Below are 18,879 nucleotides of genomic sequence, written 5' to 3'. Positions count from 1 at the left end.
TACCACCGGCAAGCGGGTGGTCTCCAGGTTCGGGGTCTCTCAGTTCGTCGCAGGGAGGAAGAAGGGGGGGGCCCCCACGTGGTAGCACGCGTTCTGAGGTGTGTGCGAAGCCGCCGCAGTCGGTCCTCCGCAGCTCGGCGCAGTACTGGTCAGGCGGCCGCTGGTCTCCGGAAGTGGGGGGGCACCACAGCCCGCACCCCTATCTGTCCGCCCCAGGCGTGTGTGTTGGCACTCCTCACCGGTCCGCGCAGTCCCAGGCAGGCAGATCCCGGCTCCAGTCACGGTGTCTCCACCACCCTCGGGCCTCGCGACCAGGTCAGCCGCACTCGCGCTTCCATGAGCGATGTAGGTTTTGCACTGCAGGCGTCGCTGGCAGGGGGGGGGGGAGGGCAGAGGAAAGGCAGGCCACTCACCCGTCCCAGCCCCCCGCACTCACCGCCTCTCAGCGCCGCAGTAGGTCCTTGGGCAGAGTCTCGGCCGCGACGCAGCACACGGGTCTTCTCCGGCCAGGGCGCATCACAACAGGACGGGCCACCTCTCGGGGTGTCAGCGCCCGGTCCAGTCCAGGCCTCCCGCCGGCAGGGCGACGCCGAAACTTCCGCCTGAACAGCTCCGGGACCATCCGCCGCTCAGCACCAGCGGTTCGGGCACGGCTCCTACGCGATGTCCAGGCTCACAGCGTGGGTTCAGGCCTCAAGTCGGCTCCGGCCGCTCACTCCGCATCTGCAACACCTAGGGCCCCCAAACTGCCGTCGAGTCTGCCAAAGGTGACACAGGCTCACGGACCGCAGGGCAACGTCGTGTCGCGCCCCCCTAAGAGTGGTTTTCAGGATTTTCGGCCCCCGGCGGCACCGGAGCTCTAGCAGACTCCGTCCGCCATCTTGGCCTGCTAGCCACGCCCCCTAAGTAAGAACATCATACCCACGATTTTGCCTGGTAGTGGTACTTATATGTACACTAATTCCATGCAGTGTTACTGAGTGCATGTAAAACTGTAGAGAATTAGCACATATGCAACTACACCATATGTGTGTCCACCAAAAGTCACGCTAGTGGGCATCTTGATCTGTACAATAACAGTTCAGGGACACTGGGGAGGGGGGGGGCTCTGTCTCCATTTAGTCCATGCCACCCCAAGTAGTGTCATGGAGGCAGAAGACTTCTCAATAATGGCGCCATTTTGTGTGTTTTTTTTTACACTGAATGGCTTTCAGTGAAGGAAAGGCTGGTGGTTATCATGGCATGCTGGTGCTGTCTGGATTCATGCTGTGCATGGAGGACGCTCTGTGCAGCACTGTGCTGCCATGAATGGTCGACGCATTGTGCAGCAGTGTGCTGGCATGCATGAAGAAAGCAATTTGAAGAAGTGGGCTGGCGTGCATGGAGGATGCGCTGTAGGCGCAACCTACATCAATGTGTGCAGGACAGAGTGCTTTATTTCTAGGGAGGTAGATAATTTGCAAGTCTTCTTTGTCTGACCTGAAGAGTCTGGTGCATCGCATCGTATCACACACCAGATCTTGTGCTTGGATTGCCTGGGCATGACCCTGATCAACGTGTACCAGAAGGGGTGCTCCTCAGACCCCGTGTTTTCCCTGTGTTATTTCCCATTCACCGCTTGTACCTTCCTGGCACCATCACAGGTCTCATCACAGTGGATCAATTGCCCTCTTCCCACCTGGCCCTTCCAGCGATGTCTTAGTGCCTGGTAGGTGGGAGAGTAAGTGACGAGGCTGAAGGAACACTTCTGAGAAGGTTTGGAAGCAGGTCAAGACACTGAGTGTCCCCCTTGTGCATCACAGAACTAGGCTAGTGTCAGAAGGCCCGGTCGGAGCCCCATTTCTAACCAGTTATTGCCCGAAACTGCTTCTGCTTTACAACCTATTGGTGAACTTCCCAAGTGTTGCCAAGACCCCTGTATTTGCGTCTACCTATTGTTTATTTAGACTACTTATCCCCACCTGCTTTCCAGGGACCCAGATTAAGTGTGAACTTGACCGCTTGTGCCCTAGTATATGGAGGGAGGGGCTGGTGATCTTCCATCCAGGGTGTCGGGGACAGTGGCTTTAAATAGAAGGTTGGTGTGAGACTTGGAGCCATGGGGTCTTCAGTGTGTTGTCCGTTGACATGCCGGGTATTAGTGGCACCACATTAGGGTGTTGGTGTGTATGTGTATGAGAATGTCCTGTACAGACTGGGCTGGTACCTGTTGCATCATATAACGGTGCAGAGTGAGTGAGTGTGTGGGAGTGACAGTTTGTGGACCACCTGTGATTAATGATACTAATCGGCGGTGATGGTTTATATGCCAAAAGTACATACAGTTTACACTGGTTTTACTCGGGTGGCCCCGGCCTGCGGTGCTGCTAAAAAGTGTTATAATTCTTTGTATGTACATATTATTGATGCCGTTGTAGCCTACGCTGAAACCTTAAACTATGTAATATTGCAGTAATAGGATTGTGGGGGTGGGATGAGACTGACAACTTGTTGCACCAGATACGGGTGCTGTTTGGGGTTTAGAATACAACTTTTTCTCATGTGTGCATATTTTGAAATCCTATCAATATGATTGGGCCTAGTACTGCTAATAATATTGGCAAGTGTGATTTATGCCCATAAATACATGATATTCATGTTGCATTGTTTAATGTGTGTGCTGACTAAAAACAATATTTGGTGTGATGGCTCTCTTTTGTGACGTGCCATGTATTTACCGTTGTGGCGTGCTATGCCTATGCTTTACACATTGCCTCTGTAATAATCCTGACTGCTCAGTGCCAAGCTTCCCGAGGGTGAGCGTGGGTAGTACAGTTTGTGTAATAACCTGCCCTTGACAGGAGCTGTGGATTCTGCCTGGCTGGGGGTACCCCTTCAGCCAACCAGAAGGTGCTGGTCCCAGCAGTAGTCCCATTCAGAAGTTAACCATGCTGGGATGCCAGCAGGTAGCCCTGTGTTAGCCAAAGGGGCTACTAACTTTCCTCAGCAAAACAACAACTTTTATAGGTTTTGCAACTAAGCCATATATAAACCTATGTGTTTTGCTTAACAATATGAAGCTCCCGGCCCTAGGGCTCTATAGGCCTTCCTTGGAGTAGACTCACACATACTGGTGGCTTTGCCATTAATTGCACTGGTGAAGTTGAACTAGCAGTGAGACAACTGTCTTTCCAGTCGGCAGTGGCAGGCAGGGAGCAGGGGCGTAACACAGGCCCCCACAGTCCCTGTGGTGCGGGGGTACCCCCAACCTCCAAGGGGCCCCTCCATGCACCCTGAAGGGGGGCCCTCTCAAGTTTCGTTACGCCACTGAACAGAAATTGCTTCTGTTCGTGGTCTCTCTCCCATCTCTGCAAAGGCATCAATCCCAGTCACAACAGTGGAAGTGGTAATTGCAGGTGTGACATGTGTTACAACTGCAAACACAACAATGATGGACAGAATGTGGATCAATGTCACACATTCACCCCAGTCAAAAGATCTGGGCCCAAATCCATCGTTTTTCCCCTCCACACCACCCTGGGTTAGACAATGGCGATATGCAAAATGTGTTACAACAGCAGTATCATTATCCTGGGACATTGTTGGTGGAGGTGGTAAACTGCTTGTTTTGTTTTGAACCCTGTTTGTATCCTGTTGATGCTCAAATGTGTGTACAAGTCTCTTGATCTCAATATGTGGGCTTGAGGTCTCTTTCCAGACTCTACGTTTCCGAACACCAATCCACCAGACCCAATGCATATTGCTCAGGCAGTGGGCCGTCTAATCTGAAGGGCTGATCTGATCGGGAGCATCCACAACCCCAGAGCACAGATCCTACAGTCGCTGTTTTGGAGTGGGCAGCCAGGTAATGGAGATGGCCCTACACACACCCCCTTCCCTTGACCACTTACCTTCTCTAGCCATATATATTTTACATTTTGCATATTTTGCCGGATGGTAAGGTTTAATAAAAATAAAAAAGGGGATAGCCTTGCTACCCCTTGTCGCTCTGGGTAGTAGATGGAATGCAGTCGCTTGGCAGTTGTCTCCCATCCTATAATCTGTGCACTTAACACCTGCATGGTTCCCTTGTCGGAACCCCGAATCTCGTACTCCCCCTCCTGCCTGCACCCCAAACAGTTCCCTCTGTGGAGCCTTTACAGCCCCTCCCAACCTTCCGCCCCAACAACTGTCGATGGAGGCCACTGAGCAGAGCGATGAAAGTTAAGGGCTTAACATTGAACTGCAGCCACACACCGATAAGTCAAGTCTTTAAAAGAAGCTATATTAAAGCTATTTTAGAGCCCTGTAAATGAATTCCAGAGCGTGGCTATAGTCCTGTTAATTAATTCCTAGGTACTTTTTAGCGGCTTCTTTAGAATATTTAGATGAATGCATGCCTTGGTTTGATATATTAATAGTGTTGTTACACATACATTAAGCGTACAGTTGAGAATATTTGACATTTTCACACGTATTTACATTTATAGCTATTTGCTTTTAAATGTGAAATATTTATTTCAATTATTATGAATATAATTAACATAATTATGGAAAACAGATGTTCACTTATAAGTAAATAATACTCAAGAGTAAAGCACTGCCTCAGTGAAGAAGCACTGAGATTAACAACGTTTAATGGTGAGAGACTGAAAAATTATATGATTCTTTATTCTAATCGTTTTATATAATGTGTGCTTGCAATGAAAAGAAAAGCTCAAGAGAAAAGGGTTTGGCCATGTTGAATGCCTGTTGGACATCTTCCGATGTATGTATTTTTATCTTGATTGGCTACATAAGGGAAGTTACGGTATTTTATCAAAACCTAAAGAGTAACACAATTTGTATCATTTACACTTTTAACCTCAATGGTATTACATGGCATGGCATCACAACCTTTGATACTAATGCATGGCCATTGGACCAATTAAAACAATCTTTATTGGGAGGTTGATGCAGTTGCATGTGAGCAGTGATTTATACAGCGATATTAAACTTAGCCTATGCTTAAAATATCAAGTCAGATTCTTTAATTCAGGGCAGCTTTAAAAAATAAATTTCGCTGAAGTATATTTGTATAAATTACCTTTATAGTGCCACATGCTGCTACAGCAGTCATCAGCCATACAGACTTATAAGTAGAATGTGTACACCACGGGAAATAAATAAAAGGATGAAAATACCTTTCACATAATGCTGTGCAATCTGAAAATAAACGATGCCCACCAGTTGTTGTAAACATTTTGTCGCACAACTGTGAAAATAGAACTTAGAGCGGGATGTGGGAGTGTTAACTCGTGTTAAAAGCTTCTCTGGTTTTTGGTCTGGCAACGGATAGCTGTGCTGAGAGTTTGATGTGGGTTGTACATGTACAAAGTAAGCACAGGTCATGAAAGGTAAGAATGGTGGTTTATTGGGGAACAGGCAGATAGCGTCTTTACACAACCGAGGTGACTTCCAACTGTCACCACTCCCTTCTCCAGCCACATATTACATTCCAGAATCCCCAGGTATCCTAGATACCACATCTCCCTTCTTTAAACAATTTATCAAATGTTAAGCAGCCAATAAAAAGGTCTACAAAGAGAAAACATACAGAAAGTCACTTGAAATGGTGATGAATTTCATACCCTCATATATATGCAATGATGTTGTGCTTGCATAACCTTAAGACAACAATATAACAATACAATTGATAATAAACTGTATAACTCAATAGCATAAATATGCATTAACTACATATATACAACCCCGCTCCCTTTTTCCAAAATGAGTTGGGTCAATACGAACAATGACCCACCAGTATATTATTTATGACTCGTGTGGATATCAGTCTCAACCCATCACAAAATTATTAAATTTAGTGGGTAGTGCCACTGCCCTACCTGTGCGGGAAGACTTAACCACACAACTGGGTCTGGGACCATTTGCATCAGAAACCTGAACCAGATGGTTCCTTCCCACAAGGGCACCATTAGGATTGGATGGGTTCGGATTGGTTGCACACTTCTCAAACATCCACTCATAAGGCTGGGGAGAGTTCACATCACACCTGCTATGCCTCCAACTCAGGACTTTGTTGCACCTTGACATCCTGCTGAAGTGCCATACCTTCCCATTGCTCAACAGTGCTGATCTTGCATACACTTCTTTTACTTGCAAAGGTTCTGAGGATTTGCTGTTAACATTCCCAAACATACAACCTACCTGTATCTTCATCCAATCACCAGGTTCCATGTACACTTCAATTACCCCATGTTTCCTGTTACAATACTCTTTATACAATTCCTGAACTTTCAATAGATTCCTTTTCACAACAGCAGATTGCCACTTACTGCAGAACTTCAATCTGATACAGGCTCTGTTATCTTTTGTGAAATGTTCTCTCCCCTTAGGATCCTGAAAGAGCTATATCCAGTCACTTTATGCATTATTCATTGAGCCCAAATAGTCTTGCCCAACTCTTCCTCCCAATCCTTGCCGGCATTGATAGCTGCTTGCAGGTTCCCCGTTAGCACCCTATTGAAGAGCATATAATTTAATTACTGGCAGGATGCTAATGTGGTGTGTAATTTGTATTCATTCAAATCCTCACCAAAAATCTCTCAAATGTCTCCGCTGTAAATTGTGGCCCATTCTCACTCAAGCTAGATTTCAGGATATCTGCCTGTCAAAATATTTTTTTCAAGAAAGATATTATGTTGCCAGCATCAATATTCTCAGTCACCTCACTTTCCGACCATATGAAATAATAATTAATGACAGCAATCACATACTTGGGTACTCCCTACGCATTCATAATGGGTCCTAGTATATCTATACTAAGATCCTTCCAAGGATTTTCTGGGCATCTCCTGTCCCCAAGTGGAGGACGAAATGTAGATTGTGCTTTATCCGAATTGGCATGAAACTGACAGTTCCTTGCATATCCATATCAACACCTGTGCACCAGTAAGATGATTTCACCTTATTCTTGAGTTTAACAATACCCTGGTGTCCTTCATGAAAGATTTCTAGATTTGTTTTTTTGTCAAATTCTTCTGAGGCAATATTTTATCATCCCTTGGGAATATACCCCGCTTCACTAAGGGATAATTCATCATTGATCTCCCATAACATTTTACACTCATCTTGAAACTTGTTCATCCTCCAGGTAGCCTGTCTCCCATTCCTCTTTTTATATTACAGTGTCCCCTTCACTGATCACTGCTACTCTACACTTATCCCAGTTGTTTCCAATATGCTCGTTTAAGGGTAAAGGAGAGTGACTCAACTAACCAGCCACTCAATTCTTACTGCCCGGCTGGTATTATACATCATAAACAAAATCTAGCAATCTAAGTGTTATTCTCGCTATGTGCGGTGTGGATTTATTACTCCTTTAGATGTGAGGACCTTCACAAGGGGCTTCATGATGGTGTGTGATTTAAATCTTGTTCCCCACAAATATTTCTGGAACTTTTCTAAGGCCCACACTGCACCTAGCATCTCTTCCTCGATTATCAAGAACTTTTCTTCTGCTGGAGACGGAGCGAGAAGCATATGCTGCAGTGTTTTCTTTTTCTGTCTCCAAAATTTGGGTCAAGACTGTTCCTAACCCCTGGTATCTGTAGTTACCATACTGTCAATCAATCAATCAATCAATCAATCAATCAATCAATCAACCAGGGGTCTGTAAAGTGCACTACTCAGCCCGTGAGGGTTTCAAGGTGCACGAGGGGGGGGGCATCTCTGGGTCAGCCAAAAAGCCAGGTCTTGAGGCTCTTCCCGAAGGTGTGCAAGGTGGGGGAGCATCTGATGTTGACAGGGAGTTTGTGCCACGCTTTGGCTGCGATTCAGGAGAAGGCTGTTCCCCCCGCTCTGGTCTGTGGATCTGCTGGGTAGTTGCTAGGGCGAGGTCAGCAGAGCAGAGGTTTCTTTTGGGTGCATGGAAAAAGTTTCTTTCGTTGAGGTATTTGTGTCCGATGTTGTGGAGGGATTTATACACTGTAGGCACAAATTTCAAATCCTTATAGGGGGACAGCCATACACAAACTTTGCTTAATATTCGCAAAATCTGCCTGCAACTCCTCACTCTACTTAAACTCCTCTTTGGCCTTAAGTAGTTGTCACAGCCCATACGTTTTTATGGCAAAATCTTTTACAAACTTAAAATGAAATTCAACAAGGTCAAGAAAATGCCTGCCCTCATCTTTAAATGTGGAAGCAGGAGCATTACTAATAGCCTCAATATTATGTTTTTTTAGGTGAAATGCCATCCCCACCTACCTTGTGTCCTAAGTATGATACAGACCTCAAGGCAAACCTACATTTATTCAGCTCAGCAGTAAGCCCCTTGGCAATACATTTCTTTAACACAAGTTCCAATCTAGAATTATGTCCCGGCCCATCACCAGTATATCAACTTGGAAATATGTTACTCCTTAGATTCCTCTACACAACTTATGCATAAGGCACTGGAAGACGGCGGTAATCAATGCTAAGCCAAACGGCATGCGTATGAACCTTTAGCAACCAAAAGGAGTGATAAAGGATGTTAATCTTCTACGGGAAGGGTGGAACATCACTCTGTGATAGGTCATGGTCATATCTATGATGGAGAACCATTTACAGTCCTTATATTGACACATTATTTAATCAATTCTTGGAAGGGATAAACTATCCACAACTGTATTCTTCTTCAAGTTCCTTAGATCAATGTAGATTTACGTGCTACTACCACTGGAGCCAACCATTCTGCACTCTCCCGTAGTTCAATTATACCCTTGCACGCCAGGTTATCCAGATGTTCCATGACACTGTTACAAATACTGAAAGGTATGTTCCTGGCATTATGCTTAACTGGCACAACCCCCTCTCTGAGAACAATTCTATGGGTGAATCTACTCAACTTTCCCACCTTGCCTGAGAATACACTCAGGAACCTCTTAATGAGCTCCCATTCCATGGTGACTACAGGTTCCTTCAACAACTTCACTTGATTACTACCGTTGGGATCGAGCATAATGCCTAAGGTCCCTTGGTCGATTCAACCCAATCCAGAAGTGCCTTTTTCAACTACATCTTGCTTCCCCTGGGCTTCCCTTCCTTTAAATTTGAATGTAATCGGCTTGTTCCCTACCATAGGGATCTTCACACCTATGAACGTAAACGCATGCACATATGTGGGGTTCAATCCTTCAGCCAACACTTTGACAAACTTGTACTCCCACACTGATCGTTGAATAATGATTTACGGAAACCCTGAGTTTGCCACTATTTGTAAGTCAACTCCACCAATGGCCATATTGCATACAGGTTTTTTCTTTGCTGCCCTCATTACGTCTAACACAGCATCCTCAATGCTTAAGATTCCGTTATCACTCTGTGACTCTCTCCCTCTCAACTGTTCCTCATCCTCATCATTCTCCTTTACACACTTGACTGAATTCCTCCTGCCTTTCTTTTTCCTGCACACATTAGCAAAATGACCAAAGATTCCACAGAATGAACATTTATAATTGATGCCTGTACAATTCTTATCCCTGGCCATGTGGCCTTTGTTTCCACACTTGAAACACACAGGTCATCTATCATCTGATGCTCTCGTCTCACTCTGTTTATAGCTCTGTACTTTTTCTCCCGGTTTGTTATTTTTTAATCACATTCCTTTGCAGTAGACACATCACACCCAGCTTCATCTTCTCCCACACCCTTGATTGCAGCCTTTGCACACCTTCTTGATAATTCTCCCTTTTTTACAATGGCAATAATTTCACTCAAAGGTGCATCCCCACACACACACAATTTTTCATAGATACTTCAATTATTAAAATGCACCACAAGTTGGTCTTTTATCATGTCATCCTGTAATGCTCCGAAATTCCATGTTAGGGCTAACTTTTAGTTAATGGTATCAACAGGAGAGTGAGGGATAGTATAAATGGAACACTCTTGGTCCCCCAGTCTAACTTGTATAAACAACGAAAGAGTGTGGTTTCAAACAAGGGAGGTAGCCTGAAGAATCTCACTAGATTCTTTTAGAAAGCCCTCACTCACCAACCTGGTTGGTGACATGCTTCATCATCGGGCCCCACCGGGAGAGGCTGAGTGCCTCCCCGTTGTGCTGCAACGGCAGAGTTACTGGGGAGCTGGTTTTGTGGTGGTAGGAGATGGTGTGATTAAGTGTTTTAAAAATGTCTGGATTGTTCCAAAAAAAGACTTGATTAGATGGGCAATCAGACACGGTAAAAGCAAAGTGTGGGAAACAATAGCTGAATTTAATATTCAGCTTGTTCCTATGGCGTGGGGTCGACATTTTTCTGCCCAAGTGGTGTAAATTAATGGATATTGATCAGGACCAGGGAGACTAAACCTAGGTGGTATGGGCGCGCGAAGGTCCACCCTAACCTGAGGAAGTGAAAGTGAGAAATAGTGAAACAGTGCAAACAAAAATATGTGGTTGCACTTGTTGCAGAGAAACCGATTGCACTTCTAAATACATGAAAAAATGTTTTTTAAAAAAAAGGACAGTAACAAACATATAAAGAAAGACAAAACATACAGTTAATAACCTTCTTGGGTAGTTTGTTTGTTACAGCGACTTCATGCTCATTGTGCTCTAAAAGGTGCACACTTAATTGCAACTGTGAACTTTGTGCTACTGAGATCAAGAAGAGTAGCCAGAGGGGTAAAAGGAACTCATGCTCAGGGTGACTAAGTAGCCAGAGTGGTAAGATAAAATGCACTTATAAACGTACAATCGTTTCAAAACAGCGCTGTTGCACCTGCATGCCTACTAGGGCATTTAATGATATAGTAAAAACAGTGGATAAAATGCTGATTAATGGCTGTGAGCCCAATTAAGCCATGACCAAGGACACACTCATACAGGAGGCAACTGTGATCAGCATAGATATACACAAAAGGTATCTCACATTGGGAGAGGAAAATATTCACACCATGGGTCAAGGGAGGGTGCTGGTGGCGAATTTGGCACACCCTAAATGGAGCGGTAAAAAGAGAAAAAATGGAGAAATGGTGTCAGTGGGGAACCACCAACACCTAAGTGTAACTTATCTGAAGAAAGCGGAAGGCTGGACTCAAGCCGCGTCGCAAGGCACCCGTATGGAGCCGGTGTACTGCCCTCTTCTACCGGACCCCGAAGATAGTCCGGTGTTGCGGTGTGTGTTAAGAAGGAATTCGGAAGTGGAGGCGTGAAAACTGGCGTAGTCGTGGGCGTGGCCAAGAGCAGCCGGTTGCCACAGAGTCAGTGTGGGCCAATCACACAGTGCGTTTGCCCGTGATGCTGACAGCCTGGCTATGGCGTGGCCTCGACGGACTAGACCGCTACCTTAGAGATCAGTATTGAAAAACTTTATTGGCAATACAGAATCTTAACCTTTGAGACATCCGCTTGTCAGAGTGTGTGATATCCAGCGGAAAGAAAAAACACATGAGTAAAAACGTATAACTTTGGGGAGTAAACAGTGGCGCCATGGATAACAATATAGTGTTATCTGCACAGTGTGCTCAGACACGAGTCCTGAACCAGAACAGAAACAAGGTTGGCAAAGGGTTTATTATGGATAAATATTCATGCAGTGTGAATGCACATATGCATGTAGCAGAGGACTATGAAGTCCTGAAAGAAAGTAAATAAAGCCCCCCACTCATAGGAATCAAGGGCTCACAAGGGGTTAATGATAAATGCTTATGCGGTGAGAATACACATATCAGAGCACCATAGTATGGGTATCGGGATGACAGGTCGCAGGAGCATACAAGTTCATAGTTCCGGTTACTAAAGGGCTGCTACAGATAGCCATTGAAGTGGAGGCTCCACTAGAGTGAGACAGGAGCCATATTAGAGTACAGAACTTAGGCAAAGATTAGATTTGAAAGGCATGGGAAGACCAGAGGCAGTGGTAGGAGCTCTGGTCATTCACACCAATGATACAGTTGTGCCCCAATTCTCAGTGTTATCAGAAGAGGCTTAGATCGAGAAGAATCAAGCCCAATACTCTAGTGAGAGCATGTGTTAGCTACCTCTAGGTCAATTGTAGTAGTGGCAAAGGGTTCTCGTGGTACTTCTCAAATGATGTTAATGCTTCAGTACTGTGCTCATGTTTGTTAGTCCCTAAGCGGTACACCCACCTTTGCTCTTTCTCAAACAGAATTTGTGCTATGTTTTTCCCTGAGGTCACCTGCTCTATAATAGTCCATTTAAGATTGTTGGTCGTATGGTTACTCTGTAGGAAATGTTCACTCATTTTAGTTGTAATTTTCTGACACCTGATGTTACTTCTGTGCTCACACAGTGTTTGCTTGATTTTGCGTGTCGTCATGCTCACACACCGAAACTGGCAGGGGCATTTAATGAGTTACACCACATTAGAGGAGTTGCAATTGGTGTGAGTCCGCTGGGTCCATGTTTTCCCTTGTTCAAGGTTCAAAATATTTGTTTGCGAAGTGAGGTGACAAACACTACAGTTTGGGCAGGGAAAATGTGTATGGACTAATGAGCCTTTAATGCTCCTTCCCTACTTGAAAAAGAACAATGGTTTTGTCCACGATATGTTGTTGCTTGTTAGGATTTTTCAGTGTTTATTAAAGGACTTCTTCAAAACGTTGGACATGTTGCTGTAAGTCATGACACAGGTCAGTGGAGTCTCTGTGGGTTCTTTTTGTTTTCTTCCTACAGAGCTCCTCGTGGTTGATTCCGGGCTCTCTTGTAGCTCTTGTTAATAACATGGTTCGGATAGCCTTGAGCTTTCAATCTTGTAGTGAGATCTGCAGCTTTTTTACGAAAAACAGTCAATTCACTACAATTTCTTCTAACTCGTAGGCACTGGCCATAAGGTAGGTTTTCCCGTAAAGGACGGGGATGGAAACTAGAGAATTCCAATAAGTTGTTTTTGGCAGTAGGTTTGTAGTGTGTTCTGGTGGTAAGTCTGCCATTGGTTACGGAGTTGACGACATCTAGGAAGACCACTTCTTGCTTGCTGCTAGTATGTGTGAATTTGAGGGTCACATCAAGCGTGTTGATCCACTTGAGGAATTCCCCAAGAGTTCTTTGGTGCCGGTCCACATTAGGAGGACATTATCGATATACCTCTTCCAGAATCTGATGGACGAAGCATATCGATTGTCCGTTGGTAAAATGAACTTTAGTTCAAAATTATGGACGGAGAGCCCACCACACTAGGGGCAAATGTGCTGCCCATTGAAGTGCCAGTGCATTGGAGAAAAAGATTGCCTTTGTACTCAAAGAAGTTTTCCTTGAGAGCCATGGTAGTGCATTTGAGTCTGATGCTCCCAGTTGATAGAATGTAGAGCTTCCTTCAGGACCCTGATGGTGTCATCCTGGGGAATGCTCGTATATAAGCTCTCGATATCAAGGGTCACTAGTATGATGGAATCTTCCTCAACAGAAATCTCCTGTAGAAGCGGTAGCAAGCTCTTGTATTTTCGAGGTATGTAGATGTTTGCTGGATAATAGGTTTCAGGAAATAATCGCAAAAGCACGACAAGGGTTAGAATAATGAACCAATACCTGAATTGATTGGTCGTCCTGGGGGTGGAGTTTTGTTTTTTTGAGTTTTAGGGAGTGTGTAAAAGTATGGAAGCACACCATCCCCTATGGTCAAGAAATCCGCCTCATGTTTGATTATGTGGCCGTTTGATTCAGCTTCTCTAACCAGATTTACAATTTGTGTCTTGAGCTCAGGGGAAGGGTCCTTCCTTAATAAGGTGTAGTTTTTTGTGTCGTTCAACAGGTTTCTACAGACTTTGTCATAGTCTTCGGTGTTTTGGATAACTATACCTCCACCCTTGTCCGCTGGCTTTATAGTAATCTCTTCATTTGCCTAGAGCCCATTCAGTGCTTGGAATTCTAGTGCACTCAAGTTCTTGAAAATAGGAGTTTCTTGGTGGGCCTCAATGTCGTGAAAAACAGCCTGTTCAAAGGCTGTGATCTTGGCTGGTACTGAGTAGGGAGGAGGGGTAAAGGTTGATTTTTAATCTCAAGCCAGTGTCACCATGGTTTGACTGTGAACCTGTATCATCCTTGCCCTCAAAGAATGCTTTTAATTTCAGCTTTCTAAAAAAGTCAGCTAGTTCACAGTGTAGTTTGAACTTATCTGGTCTAGCTGTCGGGACAAAACCAAGGCCCTTTTCTAGCACTTGGGTTTCAACAGGGGATAGAGTTATTTTAGAGAGGTTAGTGATTAAACTCCCTGCGCGCTTGTGCTCGCTAGCTGTGTTTTGCTGCACGTATTGTTCCCCACTGTGTCTTCTGTTTCCCATGAGACTTGTTGTTGACCTCTTCTCTTGCCCCTTACTCGCCGGCCTCTCTCTAAAAAAGGAGGCTTATAAGAATTGTGATGGTATTGGGGAGGGTGCATATATGCTGGATTCCAGCCCATCATTGGGAAGTGCGGTGGTTGGAAGGGCATTGGTGGTGGCCCACCCCCTTGCATAGGAAATGGGGCCATCTCGGTTGTTGGAAATGTTGTCTCCGTGATCCTCTTCCGCCTCCTCTTTTTCGTTGTTTGTAGCTCCCACAACTTGACCCACTGCTGACAGAGGAGTTATCCTCCGAGTTATCTGAATTTACACTGTTTCTTACTGCTGGTCTGTAAGTAGGGTCAGCATAGGGATAGACTTTGGTCAATGAGAATTTCTTGAGGTCCTTTTGGAACTTAGTCACTTTGGATTGTGTAAGGCTTTCCTTATATTCAGCAATGTCTTTGTTCATTTTATCAAGTTTTTTCTTATACCCAGTCAGAGTAGTTCTGAAGTGCAAGTCTGTTGAATTTCCACCATCAATGTTTCTGTTAGACAGAGAGCCGTTTTGATGATTAGCACCAGCCAATCGCGAGTACAGTGCCAAGCAATCATGGCCCATTCTTTCCGATAGGTGGCATCCACGAGAAAGATATGGGGTGCATTTGTCACCAAAAGGCCTGTTGGTGCAGTATTTGTATGAGGTACTCGGTAAGGATAGTCCCACGAAGGATGGTCTGGATTCTTTCTCGTTTCTGTTCTGACAGTTTTTCCCATTCACTGGTATGGGTAATTGCCTGTGAGATAGCGGGATCTTCAAAAAGTGAGGGGCCCGCTAGGATGGCATCCACCTCTGACTCAGGATATGAAATGCCTAAGTTAGCCATGGTTTAGATGTGTGAGACACAGCGTGTAGAAGATTTTTGTTAGAAGAAAAAGAAAAGGGATGCAGACAAAAAGGAGATGAGTTTTGCTGCCTATTAGAGACTCTCACAGCTGCACGCTGCTCAGTATCTAGTATTAACAGGAGAGTGAGGGATAGTATAAATGGAACACTCTTGGTCCCCCAGTCTAACTTGTATCAACAACGAAAGAGTGTGGTTTCAAACAAGGGAGCGAGCATGAAGAATCTCACTAGTTTCTTCTCGATCCAAGCTAACAATGAGAATTGGGGCACCACTGTATCATTGGTGTGAATACCCAGAGCTCCTACCACTGCCTCTGGTCTCCCCATGCCTTTCAAGTCTAATCTTTGCCTAGGTTCTGTACTCTTATATGGCTCCTCTTTCACTCTAGTGGAGCCTCCACTCCAATGACTATCTTTAGCAGCTGCTAACACATGCACCCCTTTAGTAACCGGAACTATGAACTTGTATGCTCCTGCGACCTGTTATCCTGATACCCATCCTATGGTGCTCTGATATGTGTATTCAAGCTGCATGAGCATTTATCATTAACACCTCGTGAGCCCTTGATTCCTATGAGCGGAGGCTTTATTTACTTTCTTTCAGGACTTCATAGTCCTCTGCTACATGCATATGTGCATTCACACTGCATGAACCTTGATCAATAATAAACCCTTTGCCAACCTTGTTTCTGTTCTGGTTCAGGACTCATGTCTGAGCGCACTGTACCGATAACACTATACTGTTATCCATGACGCCACTGTTTACTCCCCAAAGTTATACGTTTTTACTCATGTGTTTTTTCTTTCCGCTGGATATCACACATTCTGACAAGCGGATTTCTCAAACATTAAGATTATGTATTGCCAATAAAGTTTTTCAATACTGATCTCTAAGGTAGTGGTCTAGTCCGCCGAGGCGACGCCATAGCCAGGCTGTCAGCATCATGGGCAAACGCATTGCGTGATTGGTCCACACTGACGCAGTGGCAACCGGCTGCTCTTGACCACGCCCACGCCGACAACGGTTTTCGCGCCTCCACTTCCGGTTTCCATCTTAACACACACCGCAACACCGAACTCCCTATCTTCGGGGTCCGGTAGAAGAGGGCAGTACACAGGCTCATACAGGTGCCTGGCGATGCCAGCGTAAGTCCAGCCTTCAGCTTTCTTCAGATAAGTTAAACTTAGGTGTTGGTGGTTCCCAACTGACATCATTTCTCCATTTTTTCTCTTTTTACCGCTCCATTTAGGGTGTGCCAAATTCGCCTCCACCCCCCTCTTGTGACCCATGGTGTGAATATTCTCCACACCCAATGTGAGATACCTTTTGTGTATATCTATGCTGATCACAATTGCCACCTGTATGAGTGTGTCCTTGGTCACGCCCTAATTGGGCTCACAGCCATTAATCAGCATTTTATCCACTGTATTTACTATATCGCTAAACGCCCTAGTAGGCGTGCAGGTGCAACAGCGCTGTTTTGAAACGATTGTAGTCATTTGAAAGTATTTAGCTATGTGTTTATAAGTGCATTTTATCTTACCACTCTGGCTACTTAGTCACCGTGAGCATGAGTGCTTTCTTCTTAAACTCAGTAGCACAAAGTTCACAGTTACAATTAAGTGTGCACCTTTTAGAGCACAATGAGCATGAAGTCGCTGTAACAAACAAACTACCCAAGAAGGTTATTAACTGTATGTTGTGTCTTTCTTTATATGTTTGTTACTGTCCTTTTTTTAAACATTTTTTCATATATTTAGAAGTGCAATTGGTTTCTCTGCAACAAGAGCAACCACATATTTTTGTTTGCACTGTTTCACTATTTTTCACTTTCACGTCCTCAGGTTAGGGTGGGCCTTAGCGCGCCCATACCGCCGAGGTTTAGTCTCCCTGGTCCTGATGAATGCCCGGTAGTTTACACCACTTGGGCAGAAACATGTCGACCCCACCCCATGGAAACAAGCTGAACATTTAATTCAGCTATTGTTTCCCACGCTTTGCTTTTACTGTGTCTGATTGGCCATCTAATAAATTATTTTTTATGGACATAAGCCACATATTTTTTAAACACTTAATCACACCAGCACCTACCACCACAAAACCAGCTCCGCAGTAACTCTGGCGTGGCAGCACACCGGGGAGGCTCTCAGCCTCTCCCGGTGGGGCCTGATGATGAAGCATGTCACCAACCAGGTTGGTGAGTGAAGGCTTTCTAAAATAATCTAGTGAGATTCTTCATGCTCGCTCCCTTATTTGAAGCCACACTTTTTTGTTGTTTATACATAACTTTTTAGTTAAGCCACATAATCTTCCACAAATTCAGATTTAGATAGTTTCTGCTGGCAAAAATGTTATTTATCTATGGTTACACACACCATGGGTTGGTAATAGGCATCTAAATCTTCAAGAGCTTCGGTAAATACATGAGTGCCCCCACCAGGTCTTGATTTTTCTCCATTTGGTTATTAACTCTTTCATCTTCCCGACCAAGAATTTGGAGGGGGAGGGCGGGGGGAAGGGGGGTGAGGGTGTGTTACTCGATACTGACATGCTTGTTTTATGGTTTCACAATGGAAAAGTCAATAAAAATGTTTTTTAAAAAAAATAGAATATGCAGTAATATTCTTTTTTTCCTGATCATTTTCCTCTTCAATAGACGATATATAATTGAGAAAGTTGTCTTGCCAATCCGACCACTTTATCTGAGGTTCCCCAGCTTTTGGGATAAATGGTAATTGAGGGGTCAATCCATTGTTTTGTTTACTCATGTGGAATCTAATTAAGAATGTACCTTCTTACTTGGAGAAAAAGAACAAACGCTACAACATGTACTAAATTTCTACCTGTTTCCTTTTTTTTTTTTTTAACAAGCTTTATTCGACGATTGTCATAAAAGCAAACTGTACTTATAAATACAAGTTTAGGTAAAATTATACATATTTACATTTAAAATCATAATCCATTACACATTTAAAATCAAATAATTGTACATTAGATAAGGGTTTTCAATTTGGCACCATGAATACATATTAATCTGTTAGCCTTCTACTTCTGATAGTCCACGCCCAACCCAAGAATTTTGCCACAGCTATATAAACTGTCGTTTCTGTGCAGGAACAAATTATTCTAACTGCCACCGACCCCCTGTCGGTGCCCATTAATCTGCACATTGGGCGTAGCCAAAGTCTCCGGGGCGCCACGTACTCGGGGCATTCAAATAGTAGGTGGCCAATGGTTTCAGAGAGCGCTGAGCATGATGGACAAGCGGCCTTAGCTCCCGCGGACCACCTACTGGTGAATGCCCCGACCGGTAAGCTCCCAATTCTCAGTTGAAAGTAGAGTTTGCGATCTAAGGGTTTTAGAATAACGTCCCAGAAGGCTTCCAATTTTGGCGCTTCTTTAATGTCCATAACCAATCCGGTCAAGGACCCAGGATCAATACCTGTTTCCTAAATACAGTAACCAATATAGGCAGTGCCCAAAGTGTGAAGTTATCATTTAGGTTTATACACCGATGTACTAACCAATGTGCTTCCCCTTTAGTATAGCTCTCTTTTCCTCAAGATATACAGATATATCTCTAGGAAATTGCTGCAGAATGTACTACCAGGAAATTGGCAGAACCTCAAGGAAATATATATTACCAGCATGCAATTGGTGTGCACATCACATCACCGATGTCTGGGCAAATGTGATGGTCATTTCATTTGAAAATGTGATGTCTGTA

This window comes from Lissotriton helveticus, chromosome 2_1, assembly GCF_964261635.1.
Source record: "Lissotriton helveticus chromosome 2_1, aLisHel1.1, whole genome shotgun sequence".
In the NCBI taxonomy this organism is placed as follows: domain Eukaryota; kingdom Metazoa; phylum Chordata; class Amphibia; order Caudata; family Salamandridae; genus Lissotriton; species Lissotriton helveticus.
Note: the sequence above shows the minus strand (reverse complement) of the source record.